The sequence below is a fragment of the Passer domesticus genome, chromosome 8 (assembly GCF_036417665.1).
Source record: "Passer domesticus isolate bPasDom1 chromosome 8, bPasDom1.hap1, whole genome shotgun sequence".
Classification (NCBI taxonomy): Eukaryota; Metazoa; Chordata; class Aves; order Passeriformes; family Passeridae; genus Passer; species Passer domesticus.
This window is the reverse complement of record NC_087481.1, coordinates 6,891,395-6,907,163: the sequence shown is the minus strand read 5'-3', so window position 1 is coordinate 6,907,163 and position 15,769 is coordinate 6,891,395. Positions and strand designations below refer to the sequence as shown.

The 15,769-nt window shown below is 55.5% G+C and overlaps 1 protein-coding gene and 1 pseudogene across 1 annotated transcript in view; both read right to left on the bottom strand.

Annotated features, from left to right (window-relative positions):
* Positions 1-15,769, bottom strand: part of LOC135305560 (zinc finger protein 418-like) — a 409,899-nt gene that overhangs the window by 303,759 nt on the left and 90,371 nt on the right. The window lies entirely within an intron of this gene.
* LOC135305976 (olfactory receptor 14J1-like) lies at positions 11,312-12,018 on the bottom strand (annotated as a pseudogene).

Genomic DNA, 15,769 nt, shown 5'->3' with positions numbered 1-15,769 from the left:
CCGGTCTCACAGGGATCCCTGCAGCTCTGGCCTCTGCCCACCTGCTCTGTTGGCAGCACAAAGGCTTCAGCAGAACCACCAAAGGCCAAGGGGCTTCTGGCCATTTTATCTGCAACACTGCACGCCTGGGCAGCTTGTTGAGCCCAGACACCCTTTTCCCCCTCTTCCCTATGCCCTGCAGACCCTGGGCAGCAAAAGAAAGCTCCTGGGAGTCTGTTTATTACAACACATCCTATATTCATATACTAAAGGAAAAAACAAGAAGAAGAAAAGAATAATCTGAAAGAAATGGAAAATTCCTGCTGGCTCAGGTGAGCCCAGCAGACAGAGCCTCTGGGATCAGCTCTCTGCAGAGCTCCAGCAGCACAGCCAGCGGAGCCCTGACAGACGAGGCCGTGTCCTCCATGCCCTGCGGAATTGATTTTGCAGCCTCTGGAAGACGGAATATCGCCCACTCTGTAGTGCCTGGAGGACATACAATGTTTGAAGTGCTGCGTCAGACACGGCACTGCTGATGTCCTCTGTCAGGTGTTCAAGGGCTGAAAGAGAGAGGAACAGAGCAATGGTCAGATCCTGGATCTGCAGGGACCTGAGGAGAGCCCCCTGCTAGGGCCATCCCAGCCCGCTCTAGCCATGGCCAGGAGGGAGCAGGGAGCAATGGGTTCAGCCCGAAACTGCTGGCCACGAATGCCCCAATGGCCCTGAAATGTCTGTGTGCTCTGCCCACGCTGCCCCTCGACTGCACAAGGAGCAGAGCCCTCGGCAGCCGGGGCAGGGCTCACAGCTGCCCCCGCCAGCCCCCACTGCCAGCCCGCTGCCCTCACTCACCGCTGCAGATGAGCTGGAGCTCTTCCCTCTTCCCCCTCAGGTGCCGCCCGGCCATGCCTGGGAACACAGAGCCTGTCACGGCGCCAGCGGCACAGCTCCCTGCCAGCGGCGCTGCCGGCGCTGCGGCCACACGCTCTGCTGGCCCGGCAGGGCTCAGCCCGGGCCACGCCGCACGCTGCCGCCCGAGGGCACGGCTGCCAGAGGGCAGCAGCAGTGCCTGGGCCAGGCGGGGCTCCACGGTGCCGGGCCTGGACGGCACTGCCGGGGCAGCGGGCAGGGCTGGGCCCAAGCTGCGGCGGGGCAGGGAGGGAGCAGATAAAATGGCCATGGGCTCGTGGCTCACCCATGAACCTGATGGCCGCCTCTCGCAGGGACTCCTGTGGGTTCCGCAGGTATGGCAGGGCCCGGCGCAGGTGCTCGGCCGCTCGGCTCGTGTCCTCTGCCAGCTGCAGAGAGCGGCAGCAGGGAAGGCTTGGCGCGGGCTCAGCCCCTCGGCCAGGCGCTCCTTGCGCCCAGCCCCAGCCTCCCCTGCCCGCACAGCCCTGAGGCACGGCCAGCAGCCGCTGGCGCCGGGCTCTGGAGGGGGCAGAGGGCCGGCTGCTGCCCGGGGAGCCGCACTGCCATCCCATCCCGCAGCCCCGCCGGGCCAGGGCTCCATCGGCCCCCGGCTCGGGCCCACAGGAGCCTGGAGAAGAGCCCGCCCGGCCTCGGGGTGCAGCAGCGGGCAAGGGAACATCTGCCAGCGCCGCACACTGAGCACCGCACTCAGGGGCCTTCTCCAGGCTGAGGCTGGGGCTTCCAGCCCGTCCTTACCAGGCACTCAGTGAATTTCCACAGCTTCTTGTCCTTCACCAGTTTTTCAAGATCGCTTCTCTTCAGGAACTCCACCACACAAAGCAGCGTTTCCAGAGAGGCCTGGAGAGCAGCAGAGACGCGGAGATGTCCCCACAGCCCAGGGTGCAGGACCCGTGTCCCTGTGCCAAGGCCTGGAGGAGGCTGCAGCCTGGCAGGCGCCAGGGCAGGAGGCAGACGAGCCCCCTGCCAGGGGGACAGCAGCAGCCCACGAGTCCTCACCTCTGCCACACGCTGATTCTCATTGTAGCAGTGGAAGAAGAGTGGCAGCAGGCTCTGGCGCAGGTGTGTCTTCAGGGCCTCTTTTTCCTTTTCCTGTGGAAGAGTCACCAATGTTCGGAAGAGCAGTATGGAGAGCAGCTGCACCTGGCTATTCTCCTGTATGAAAGGAAGAAAAAAAGACCTCAGCATCAGCTGCACAGGGCTCAGCTTGGCGCAGCCTGCAAATCCACAGGGTACAAAGTGTCTGGGCAGCACCCAGTGGCCGTGGCTGGGGGCAGCAAGCCTTACATGGTCAAAGAGTGGCAGGAGCGCCTCAACCAGCTGCAGTGCCATGGGGCTGGGTATCAGCATGTCATTGTCCAAGATGATAAAGCTGAGTAGCATGACTGTCATGCTGACTATCTCTCCATTTGCGTCCCACAGGAGCTCCACAAGACTTTCAGTCAGGCTCCACATTTTCTCGTTCTATGTGGAACACAAGTTTGTGAAACACCATCCATCCTGCTGCCACAGGGCTCAGAGGCTAAAGGTCTGTCCCGAAGCACTCGGGCAGCTGAACCGGGAGGCAAGAGAGCTGGGAGCATCTGCCCCAGTTCCCAGAGCCCAGCCAAGCCCAAGAGACTGTATTTTCTAGCTCAGCCTCAGTCGCTGCCCCTTTCTCACCATTGAGGGATCGTCAATGATCTCAAAAAGGACCCTGAGTGCCAGGCGACGCCTCTCCCTGCACTCGCTCCGCAGCTGCCTTGACAAGATTTGCTGGAGTCTGTTAGCACCATGTTCACTCAAGTCCAGCAACTCGAGGACCTGAAAGGCACAGGGCAGTGTCAGGGGACCCGGCCGGCAGGAGCCCAGAACCGCACAGGGCTGGGCCCAGGCAGCAGCACAGGGCGTGGGCAGCTGTGGCTACGAGAGGGCAGAGAACTGGGAGGCAGCTCAGCGAGGCAGCACTGGCCATCAGGCTCACCTCCGCAAGGAACGCCAGGGCAGGCAGCTCCCAGCGTGGCTCCTGTGTGCTGAGCAGCCGGAGCAGGTAGCGAATGATCTGGGAACGCAAGGGGATGGAGACACAGGACATCTCCCTGGCAGGAGAAAAAGTAACCAAGACTGTGGGCTGGGGGATAGACCTCTGCCAGGACTGACTCACAGAGGTCTGGTCTTTCCCCAGCATCCTGCACGGGGCCCTGGGCTATTTGGGAGGCGGCTCCTTATGGGCACCCTCCTCTCCCAGCCTTTTCCACTCTGCTTGGCTGTCCCTCAGTGACAAGGCCCTGTGGTTCATGACCACAGGGACTGTGTGGGGCTCCCTGGGCGCAGTGCACGAATGTCAGAGGCAGCGGGGAGAAGGGAGTCTCACCTGGCCAGCAGACCCACGGCATAGTGGTGGGTGTCAGCACACAGCAGCGTGTCCCAGCCACACTTGCGTTCCATTGCCACCACCACATCCTCGTGCTGCATTCGGCAGAGCAGGGACATCAGGGTCCGCACTGCAAACCTGCGTGCAGAGCAAAGCCCAGGTCACGCTGGAGCACTGGCTCCTGCCCAGGGATGTGGCAGGGACAGGAGGAGTGGGATGGAGAACCTGTTGGGGCTGATGGCAAGGCCGTATTGCTGCTGGCATCCCTTCCAGAAGGTATTGACCTTCTCTGGCATATCCAGAGTGCTGAAGAGCACTTGGAAGAGCAGATGCACAAAGAGGCGGGGGAAATACACCATCACAATACGTGGGATACAGGGCACCTGGAGGATCTTCCACATCACCACAGTTGCCTGCAAAGCCCCCCGAGACAGCGCTCAGTGCCGAGGTGTCCGTGTGGCAGGGCCTGAGCAGGGGAGGGAGAGGCCCGGAGAGAGGCAGGGGGAGCACCGGGCCTGGTGCCCCTGAGGCTGCCCCAAGGCCAGGTTTCAGCCCAGCGCCTGAGGCAGGGAGATGCAGTGGGGGAAGGAGGATGGAGAGCTGCTGGAGAGGCGGCTTTGGGGCCAGCAAAGGCCAGTTGCAGAAACTCACAGCCAGGACAAAGACACCCGTTTTGTCCCCATCCGAGGTGCACGTGCTGTGCTCGGGCCATCTCCTCAGCACATCCAGGAGTATCAGCAGCGCAGGCTCCGCAGTCCTGGACGAGCGCATGATGCTGTTCCACATGGTCAACGCAGCTCTGTGGGGTTAGAGCTCTGTCTCAGGGGGGGCTCAGACACAGCACCATGGCTTGGGCAGCAGTGGGGACCTGAACTGGCTGCCAGCTCTGCCTCTGCCCTCTGTCCCTGGCCAGCAGCAGCCAGGCAGCCCAGCCCTGTGGGGACAGGCCCCTGAGGGGCAGCGAGGGGGCATGGCAGCAGGCTCGGGGACTGACGTGCCAGGGTGGCAAAGGGAGCAGCCAGAGAGCCCTGGAAGTCTCTGTTGGTCAGACACCTGGGAGAGGCTGGACAGGCTGATGGGCTGGGGAGCCCTGAGCCCTCTGGGCAGGTGGGCCCATACCTGTCACAGGATGGGGCCACACGCAGGAGCGTCATGACTACATCAGCTGGCTGTGCTTTGGTGAGATACAGCAGGGTCCTGTTCAGCCTGTGCTCTACAAACTGATTGGCCATGAGCCACTGGTGGATGTACCTCACCATGGCGGGCAGCTGGAGAAGGCACAGGGAGACTTGGAAAGCTGTCAGAGGGAGGAATGTTGCCAGCTTCCCCAGGGAAGTGCTTCCCTTCCCAGCACACTGCCATGGCCTCAAAGGCGTCCAGCGACCAGCGGGTGTGGCTTGGGAGGCCAAGCACTTCCTGGGAGGATCAAAACCTGGCCACAGGCTGCTTACTTGCTTTGGATTGCAAAACCCCTCCTGTACGAGCATACTCAGCAGGGCAGCACTGGTCTTGGTTTTGAAGATGTGCGAATATGCTCTGAGCCCAGTGCCCATGGTGCTGGTCTCTTCCTGCCGAATTCGCTTGATGAATTTGCAAACCAGCTGCAGGAGAAGGGCAAGAAGCCAGGGATGTTCCACAGAATGCTCCAAGCATGGTGACAGCAGGCCCAGCCCAGGCGGGGATGGCTGCAGGTACCTGTGCTGTTCTGCGGAAGCGGCCACGGGCAGGGTCCTGCTCTTGTGTCTGCCCCACGGCTGCATCTGGCAAAGAGCGAGTGCAGCTAGAGCTGAGGGGCTGCGGGAGAGGCCAGAGAACACAGCCCAGCCCTGCGCTCCCGAGGCAGGGACAGCCCTGGGATGCCCCAGGGGATGGAGCATGGCTGCTGTGGGGTGTCTGCCTGGCCCCTCTTCCGTCCTATCCATGGGCATGTCCCCAGGGGATGGGATGGGATGGGATGGGATGGGATGGGATGGGATGGGATGGGATGGGATGGGATGGGATGGGATGGGATGGGATGCCACGGGATGCCAAGCTGGCTGCAGGCACCAGTCCTCTGGCCCAGCTCTGCCACTCACCATCCTGTGGCAGCTCGAGTGGCACCACCTCTTCAGTCTCCTGTGCTGGGGCAGCTCCAGGGCCTTCTTCCTCCTCCTCCACCCAGGCCAGCTTGGGCAATTTTGGGGGTCTCTGCTCCATGTCAGTGACTGGATTTGTGGCTGCTTGCAGGAGAGATGCCTCGGAAAACCTCAGAGTCAGCAAGTCCTGCAGTCGTGCCTGGAAGGCACCTTCAAGAGAGAAGCCTCAGGAAGGCTGCAGGACAGCAAGTCCTGCACTCTGGTCTCTAGGGCTCCTGCCACAAGGACAGGGGACTCCTGTCAAGGATTGTGGTCTGGCCTCGAGGGCACCGGGGCGGCAGGGATGGGAGATGCCTCCAGGACACCAAGTCCCACGGTCTGCCCTCGAGGGCACCTGCAGAAGAGAAGCCTCGGGAAGGCCAGGGCTCAGCAAGTCCTGTGGTTTGGCCTCGAGGTCAGCTGCAGAAATAACGTCTCGGAAAGGCTCTGGGTCAGACACAAACGAGTGTGCTGTGCAGGGGCTCCTCACAGCACCGCTCTGTCCCGTCCTGTCCTGTTGTGTGCTCCGAGCACTGTGGCGTGGTCTTGCCACCTCCAGCTCCTATGTCACCACGTGTCACAAAGAGCTCTTGGACACCCGTTCCATGCCACGGTGACCATGCTGCACTGTGTCACAAAGGGCCCCTGCGCACACCACCCCCTGCCCTGGAGCCACCCCCAGCCCACCCAAAGTGGTCCAGGTTGGAAGGAATCCCTGGTCCCAAGTGTCTAATGCAGCCCGACAGAGTCTTTAGGAATGGCTCAAACCATCAGCAAACACTGCCCTTCTCTGCAGGCTCAGAGCAGCAGAAGGAGCCACCAGGGCTGCCGACACAGCCGCGCTGGGAAGGGCACGGGGCCTTCCACAGAAGCTGGCGCGGCCTCCCTGGGACACGTCCCGGCTGGTGGCCATCCTAAACCCGCAGGTGTGACCCAGACAAGGAATGTGTGGGCCAGGGCACAAATGCTGCTCTGAGCCCTGGGGCCAGGGGAGCACTGACATCAGCAGGTGTGGCAGAGTCCCTGCCCAAGCATACTTGCTACCCCCTGAGCCCTGGCAGTGCTGCTGTCCCTCTCCTGCCCCAGAGACCTGTGCCCCCGGGGGGCTTCTGTGCCTGGGGCAGCCAAAGCCCATGTGCACTGGGGGCTGTGCTCCTTCCTGCAGGGTCTGTTGGCAGGAGCACTCGGAACAACTGCTGGCAACACTTGGTCTCAATCAGAAGCCCTACATCCTGAAATTATTTTCTCATTGAAGTAATTTCCTTCAGCACAAAAACACCTTAGTGGGGTAGGCACAGAAGAATCTGGTATTTAACAAGCCTCACTTCAGGAAAGCTTTACTTCCCGTTGCTCAACTCAAGTAGTTCCAAAAAGTTGCAAACTTCCCAAATTGATTGGGATGACCTGAGAAGGTGAAGAATTGGAATTTTGCTTCCCATCTCAAAGCAGCAACTCATTTGCATTAACCTCATCCACTGAGAGTCACTTTATAGAACATAACACTACACAGAGGCAAAAAAAGGGCCATTCTTTGGTTTGCAAACAGTTTTCTGTGAAAGGATGATATTATCCAAATTCTCTTAAGGAATAAAAGCTCTCAAGAAATGAAAGTCCACTCAGTGTTACAAAAGTAGCCCAAACAAATGAGTAGATGGCAAAAGGGCTAATCCTCCCCCTGGTACAGTTATCTCAGTGGCCAGTAAAATACAGCTCTCCCCTCTTGTTCCCTGCAGGAGAATCAGGACCATGAAGAGGAAAAGTCACAGATAGTCTTTCTGCCCTCCGTAACCAAAGCTGGGCCAAGCCACAGATGCTGCCTTCAAACTGACTCAAATTCCAGCCAAGACCTCTCACCTTCCAGACAACACCTTCTCCAACACCCCCCCAACACCAACTCCCCAAACTCCCACACAGAAGCTGTTAACACCCCGCCAGGACCCCCAGCTGTCCCCGTCCCTCTGCAGAGCTTTCCCACCCTCCAGCAGACGCCCTGGTTCCCTGCACGTGCTGTGGGATGGCCCTCAGGAGGATCTGCTCCAAGGCCTTCCCCAGTGGCAGCTCAGCTGCCAGGCCTGTGGTTCCTGGATCACCCTTCCCACCGAGCCTTCCTGCACACGGCTGTTCCATTGGCACCTTTGCTCAGCTCGGACTTCTCCACTTAACCAGGACTGCTGGTCAAGGATCCAGAGCAGCCTGGCCAGCTCTTTCTCCAGCTCCCTCTTTACTCTCAGGGCAGGTAGAACATTCCACAGGAAAGCTACAGGTGCCACAAGGAGCAGGCAGCCTCAGGCACCTTTGGCAATGAAACAAGGCCTTTGTTTGACATAAGTAAGCACAAGCCATTCACATTAGTAAACAAGTAATTAGCACAGACAGACATAAGTACTTAGCACCAATTAGCATAAGAAAAACCTGGCTGGCCTAACTTGACATGAGAGTGACTTGACAAAAAGCTTTAGACATAGTCTACCAGAAGAACTAAGGGGAAATACAGAATCAGCCCAGTGCAGAGAAGGCATGAGGAAGACTTTGTGCTTTTTAGGGCATCGAGACTGCTTCTGGCCAGTATCTGGACATCAGCTTCAATTATAGGAATCTGACACAGTGTATTTTGAACCCCCTGCCAATCAAATCATCTCAGCAGCATAAAGATGGATGGTGTGTTTGATGCAATTCCTACATCAACCCACTGAAATTTATACGTGGCAGAGAAATATTTTAGTGGGGGGCAGACTCCTGCCCTCCTGCCAGGTCAGTAAAAGGGCCAATTTCTTTGAATGAGGGAGACCACTCAGGACTGCTGTTTCCTGAGGGAACACCGTTGGCCTTGACGTGTAGGCACCTGCACAAGCTTAAAATTAGCTGCCTCAGCTTCCAAGACCTCTCTTGGCCAGCATCCTGATGTGGATGCAGGACTGCTGCGAGGCACTGCTGGGACCCAGCGGGACAGGACCGGCTGTCTCGTGTCCACGTAGCACCCTCTGACACAGCCAGGGTTATCCCAAAACCAGACAAACGCTCATGAGTCAGCAGAGGGGAGCAAGGAGCCCTGGGCTCCTCTCAGGGTATCTCAGCAGGGCTCGCTCCACAACACACCCCCAGTTTAAAGCCTGCTGATGCCCAGCTGCCAGAAATGCCTACCTTGTTCTCTCCAAGATGCACAGAGACAGCCAACGAGCAGGACACCTGGGGAGGCAAAGCTTCCAAGCCTTTTCTGAGGCCAGGGACACACTAAGACTTGCCATGCTGCCTGACCCACCCAGTCTGTGCTGGCCCTGGGCCACAGCATCTTCCACCAAGCTAGAGGCAAATGCATCTTGCCAAGAGTTGAAACACAGCAGACAGGGAAGATGTGAAAAGTGTGTGCATAAAGACTTTTAATTCACAGCTCTCAAAGAGAGCTTTGGGGCTCGTGGCTGGACAGAGATGCTCCTGCTCACACCTCTGTCCAAAGTGGGGGAAGACACCCTGCTGCAGGTGCTTGGCTTGGTCTCCGCAGGTCCAGGCAGATGCCAAACCCGCTCTTCACAGCCTTCTCCCTTGCCCTGCCGCTCTGCCAAGTGCAACAGTCCTCAAGGACTGAAAGGAGCACAGAGAGCCAAAGGGGACACTTTTACCTACCTCACTGGGAGCTCCCTGGCAAGCACTTTCCTTAAGAAGCAAGCCCCTTTCCTCCAAAGGCATTTCCCCAAATGTGTAGCTTTCCTGGGGAACACCTTAAGAAAAGCTGGCAAGGCTGAATGACTTCAGGTCCTTTCAGGACAGGCACTCCAGCTCTAGCTCATATTCCCCAAGTGAGTTTTCAGGTGGAGGCTCAGGCATACAGCCCCAGGCCCTCTACAAACACAGGCTGCTCGCTGCCACTTCACCTCCTTCAACTCTTGCCTGTGGTCACAGCAGCAAAACCAGGCTGTTCCAGCCAGACAGCAGACCCTGTCCCTGCAGGATGCTCTTGCCAGCACCTTCCAGGACTCTCCACTGTGCACACAGTGCTTTTCATGCCTGCACCCAACAGGCTTTGGAACACAGAGCACAACCTGGCTGGCTCTGCCAGCAGCACAGCCCAAACACAGGCAGAGGAAGAAGCAGCAGGGGTTGTTTGGCGGCCATGTCCCAGAGAAACTGGAAGGGTGCCCTCCCTCTGGTCTCACTTGCTTAGATTTCTGACTGAGTCTGAGGCTGGGGCTGCCATTCCTCAGCTGTGGGGACCAGAACCACACCCAAGATCCCAGCACTGTCTGACAGGGCTCTGTGCACTGGCACGGTCGCGCTTCTGAGTCTCGGGCACTGTGCTGCTGCTTCATTTGCTCTTAGGCACACCCAAAGCTCCCTGTTGAGCCTGGATGGTCTCTGTTTCTGCCCTCTTCCTGATCCTGTGCAGGGATGGAGCACTGCTGTGCTTTCAGCAAGCTGCTCTTGAAACCATCCAGCATTTCCAAGCTCCTTTGCCCTCTGTGGATGCTTTCTTGTATGGCCATGGATGGACCCATGTTTTTCCTGTGACCCGGAGACTGTATTTAGGGAGAGGCAGCACCTTGGAGTCAAGAGTGAAGCAGTGGCGAGAACAGAGATGGGTAAGGAGGATGTGAGATGCCCTCTGTCCTCGGGGAGGGTTTGAGATCTCTGTTCACGAGGCCCCTCAGCCCCAGGGGGTGAAATCTGGGGGGACTGATGTCCCAAAGTTGAGAGACTGCTGCTTTTGGAACTGGGTGGAGCATCCTTAAACATGGAACCCTAAAAGCAGTCCTGGCCCGTGTCCAGTGGTGAGAGCACTGGACATGGAGGTGAGAAGTCGCGAGGGCCGATGTCCTCTGGGTGGTGCCATGAGTGGCACGGAAACACAGGAGGTTTCAATTGTGTTTCCGGGGGAAGCCTATGGTGCAAGGGGGGGACTCCTCTCTTCCTGATGGATTTGAGGGTTGATTATTTGAGGGGTGATGATGGACTGAAAGTTGATTATGTGAGAGATTGGTGACAGGGTGAAAATCTATGATGTTATTTCATTCTGTGGAGAAAATGGAGGGGAGGAGGAGGAATGTATTTGGAGGGTTTTCATTCTTAGCTTTGTGTGTGTGTTCCTTTTTAGATATTGTAATTAATAAAGTGTTGTGTTTTTCCCTCCATCCCCAAGTAAGAGCCTGCTCTGTTCTGTTTCCGGGTCACATCTCCCAGTAACCATTTTAGAAATACACCTTTCATAGAGGCCCTGGCCCTGTGCCAGAGTCAAACCATAACAGCCACTAAGAGCACTGACCCTCATTGACACAGTGTGTGGCCACAGGGAAGGTGGAGAGAAACAAAATGGAAAATGGCACAAACAATAGGTTTACATTGTGGACAATATTAAAAACCTAAAATACAGGGGAAAAAAGAACAAATGCATAACCAAACCCAAAAGAATTATCAAAGATTATTTATATTACAAATTATTTATATTATACAGCTCGTCTCTGCTGTAGCCCTAGCACTGCCACCCCCAGGACTGTGCCCGGCCCCGAGAGCACTCAGGCCCTGCAGCAACACCAGGGCCACCAGGGCAGGGCCACGGCAGCAGCACTGCCAACACCAAGTGCTGCTGCTGCTGCTGGGCACAGCTGCTGTGCCAGCACTGATCTGCCCCAGCTCTGCACACAGACATTGCTGCTGCAGCTCCAGAGATGGCAACAAAAGGGCATCTCTGCAGAAAACTCTGCTGGGAGATCCTTTAATTAATTTAAAGGCATTGAGAGCGCAACCCCTCACTGACTCAGTGTGTGGACACAGGGAAGGTGGAGAGAAGGAAAATGAGAAATGGCACAAACAATGACATTTTTTTATGGACAATATCAAAAAAGTAAAACAAAGAAAAGCATCTCCACACGGAAATCAAGAAGAAGTATCAAAGATGACTTTTATTACAAGTGATTGGCAGAATTTGGCCAGCAGTTTCATGTTTCTGAAATCATCCAGTCATCAGTTTCCTCACTGCAGCCTTGAGCTCCTGGTTCCTCAGGCTGTAGATGAGGGGGTTCAGGGCTGGAGGCACCACCGAGTACAGAACTGACACCAACAGATCCAGGGATGGGTAGGAGATCGAGGGAGGCTTCAGGTAGGCAAACACTGCAGTGCTGAGGAACAGAGAGACCACGGCCAGGTGAGGGAGGCAGGTGGAAAAGGCTTTGTACCATCCCTGCTCAGAGGGGATCCTCAGCACAGCCCTGAAGATCTGCACATAGGAGAAAACAATGAACACAAAACAACCAAATGCTAAACAAGCACTAAAAGCAATTAACCCAAGTTCCCTGAAGTAGTATTTGGAGCAGGAGAGTTTGAGGATGTGTGGGATTTCACAGAAGAACTGGCCCAGGACATTGCCATGGCACAGGGGCAGGGAAAATGTATTGGCCGTGTGCAGCAGTGAATAGAGAAAGGCACTGGCCAGGCAGCTGCTGCCATGTGGGCACAAGCTCTGCTGCCCAGGAGGGTCCCGTAGTGCAGGGGTTTGCAGATGGACACGTAGCGGTCGTAGCACATGATGGTCAGCAGGAAATACTCTGCTGAGATGAAGAAAAAAAAGAAGAAGAGCTGTGCAGCACATCCTGTGTAGGAGATGGTGCTGGTGTCCCAGAGGGAATTGTGCATGGCTTTGGGGACAGTGGTGCAGATGGAGCCCAGGTGGCTGAGGGCCAGGTTGAGCAGGAAGAAGAACATGGGCGTGTGCAGGTGGTGGCCACAGGCTACGGCGCTGATGATGAGGCCGTTGCCCAGGAGGGCAGCCAGGGAGATGCCCAGCAAGAGGCAGAAGTGCAGGAGCTGCAGCTGCCGCGTGTCTGCCAATGCCAGCAGGAGGAAGTGGCTGATGGAGCTGCTGTTGGACATTTGCTGTGGCTGCACATGGGGATCTGGTCATGGAGAAAGGACAGTGAAGAGTTAGAGGAGATACCTGCAATCAAAATCAAAGGCATTTCCTGTACATCCTGCCCTGGAACACAAGCATCCCTTTGTATCCAGGAGTTCTGGAGGTTTTCTTGTAAGCTCCCCTGTATCTTTGCTGCTGTTCGTGGATATCAGAAACCCTCAGGTTTCTGCTACCCTCAAGGAGAACAGAGCAAGTTTTGTGAGGCAAAGTGATGAGTGGAGAGTGAGAGGAAATGGTCTGTCCTTCTGACCTGTTGAGAATTTCTCACAGCTTTGACCTTTCTCAGGTGGAGGTTGATCACCTTCCCATGTTTCCCCTAAAATATCACCAGGTACTGCTGAGAGCAGATGGATCCACGACAACCCAGCTCCACATTTGTAGCCAAGGACTCACTATGCTCATTTTACCAACACAACAGCATTTTCAGTGCCAGAACACCTCTGCCTTTCCCCATCAATCTTATCACTCAGAGATGCTCTAGGACAGGTTTGCACCCTGGATTGAATCTCCCAGCTTGGACTGAAATCTCAGGGAGACTTCCAAGTGTCATTATGCTGGCATTGGATGAAGGGAGTTTCAGCTCCTTCCCTGGCTGCACTGACAGCATTGCCCAGAGCCGGGCACTGGGCACAGCGTCACCCTGAGCCAGCTGTGCCCCCTCCCAGAGCCCCCAGGGCCGGACAGCTGCTCCCAGCCCTGTGCTCTGCAGAGGGAACTGGGCCCGGGGCTGCAGAGCTGCCCCACGGCTCTGCTGCAGCTCTGCCTGCACAGGAGGGGCTTCACGCCTTGGAGCCCCGGCCCTGAGGGCAGAGGCTTGGCTGGGGGACAGGAGGGAGGGGGCTTGTTCAGAGGGAGGGGCTGCACTGGAAGGGCTCCTGTGGACATCTCTAAACTCTCCCTGCCACAGCATTGCTGGGTTTTGTTTTCTCTCCTTCCCCAATTTTCTCTCTGCTTCCTGGAGATTTTCCTCCTGCAGGTGTTTCCCTGTGCCTGATCTCTCCCTGCCAGCACTCACAGACCCCAAATCTCTGTGCACTCTCCTTGGCCTGAAAGAGCCCTGCCTGTTTTTAGGGCACTGGCTGGGTGCAGGTTCTGTTTGCAGCTTGGAGAAAGGACAGCTGAGACTGAGCCTGATGGGTCCAGCAAAGGTGATGCTGGTGCTGTCCATGGGCAGAGTGTCTGAAAGCACATTAGGGATCTCCTGTGAACTATTGATCACTAAAAGCAACAGTTCGGATGTCTCAGGCACTTGTCAAAATTCATAATCAACCTTTAATATTTATCCCCCTCCCTGCCATTCTCCAATACCAGGAAAATTAATACAAAGTCATTGGAAATTTCTGCATTTTTATCCAAATCCCTGTCTTGGAAATATTCTATGACTGATCAGAAGCCCTCAGCATGTCAGAGTTCCATGAGCATGTCACCTGCCCTGCCCCAGAAATACTCAGAGTTGTACTCACAGAGTCTGTAGGCATTGGGGTGTTCCAGCTTTAGGAGATGGCTCCAGGAGCTGCAGCTGCATTGTCCTGCAGCCAGAGGTTCCTGTGCCAAGAGCTGGCAGTGATTCTGCCCCAGGCACTTCTCAGCACCTTCCCAGCCCTGACTGATTGAAGCTCTCTGTGCCTCTGGGCTGTGCCCAGGCTGGCTGCAGGCAGTGCCCCAGCCCTGCTGGGCTGGCAGAAGAGCTGCTCATCAAGAGAAATGTGCTTTTGAAGCTCTTCTTGCTTACCAGGAGCTGCCTCTGGGCCAGGAGCCCAGCCCAGCTCAGCAGCACAGACACAGCAGCAGGACTTTAATGACCCTCTGGGGCTTTGTGCTGAGGCCCTGAACATCAGTCCCTGAGAGGCAGCTGAAGAAACCTCTCCAGAACTCCAAGTCAGAATCCAACTCCAAAGTTTCTTGGACTTTTAATGGGTCCCACTGAGGGACACAACTGAGAAAGTGTCCCCAGGCCCCAGGCAGAGCAGAGAACTGGAGGCACTGATGCCAGGTGGGGACAAAGAGAAGCCAAGTCTTGGTGGCCTGGGGCACAGCAGGGTCTGTGCCAGCAAGGGCTGTGAGGAGACACCTTGTCCTGAGGCCCTGGGGCCTCCTGGCACAGCCCCAGCCAGGCTGGGCACTGTCAGCCCCTTGTCCTGCCCTCAGCATCCCCCCCTAGCCCACATCCCCGTGGCCTCAAGGATCTGCTGGAAGGAGTCCCTGGGGAGCCTTGCTCAGCAATGGCCCTGGGGGCTCCTGAATGCTCCCAGGGACTGCAGGTTTTTCAAAGAACTTTGGGTTTTGCTTTTGCCTTGGAGTCTCTGAGAAGTTTGTGCAATCATGGCCTCCAATTATCTGCTGTAATTGGTCCCTGGAGAGGCTTTGTCAGTAACAACACTCAGTAGGGCTCATTAATGCTTCAAGGTACTTCAGTTATTTTCAGGTATTTGGAGTTTCCCTTTTGATACAGACTCTGTGAGAGGTTTGTGCAATCATGGTCCCAATTATCTTCTTTAACAAGTCCCTTGAGATCTTTGTACTGACACTCAGTGGGGCTCATTAATACTTTGAGATACTCCAGGTTTGTTAAGGTATTTAGGATTTTTCCTTTCCACACTGAGTCTCTGAGAGGTTTTTGTGCCATCCTGGCCTCCAATTCTCTCCTCCAAGGAGTCCATGAGGAGCCTGTGTTGGGGATGGACCTGAGTGGGACCCATTCATGGCCCTAAACATTTTGGGTGTTTCCTCTGACTTTGACTCCTGGAAAGGTTTGTGCAATCTCTTAACTGTTCCTGAGGTTCAAGGGCTCAGCTCCAAATGCATCACAGGGCTCATTAGGATCCAGGAGGTCCTGACAAACCATGGCTCTACTTTGATTTCCCCCTGTTCTTCAGCCGTTCTTCAGGAAATTTTCTCTAGTAGTTTTGGTTTCACAATTTCAGATTTCTTGGCGAATGCATCAATTATTGTGGTGTGTTCAATGTTGGTTAATTACGAGTGCCCTCACATGAATATTGTTACTCGTTTCCTGATATGAGATGGGATTAGGAGAAAGAGCAAACAGTATCAAAACTTCAAAAGGGTGCAAAGCAAAATTTATTAACAGTAACTACAAGAAAGAGTAATAAGAATCAGAACAAAACTTTCAGAACACTTCTCTCCCTACAACCTTTACTTTCCCACTGCCAATGTAAAGAGACAAAACCTAAAATGTTCAGTTTATCACCTCTAGAATAGTCTTTCTTCAGTTCTCTTGGGGAGAGGAGTCTCTCTTTCATGCGATGGAGACTTCTCCATAAGAAAACAGTTCTCTCATGGCTCTCAATTTCCACAAATAGCAGCTGCTTGGAAAATCTGCAATCGTGAATTCCCTCCCATTTTTTCACAGCCTTTCCCACAGCTGTGTTTATGGGTCATGTCCCTGATGGGGTATTACTTTCAAGACAAGCTGTTTAAGACCAAAGGTTTTCTTCATCTATTTCTGAAATCATCTTTATCTCTGGGAACAGAGATCTTCTT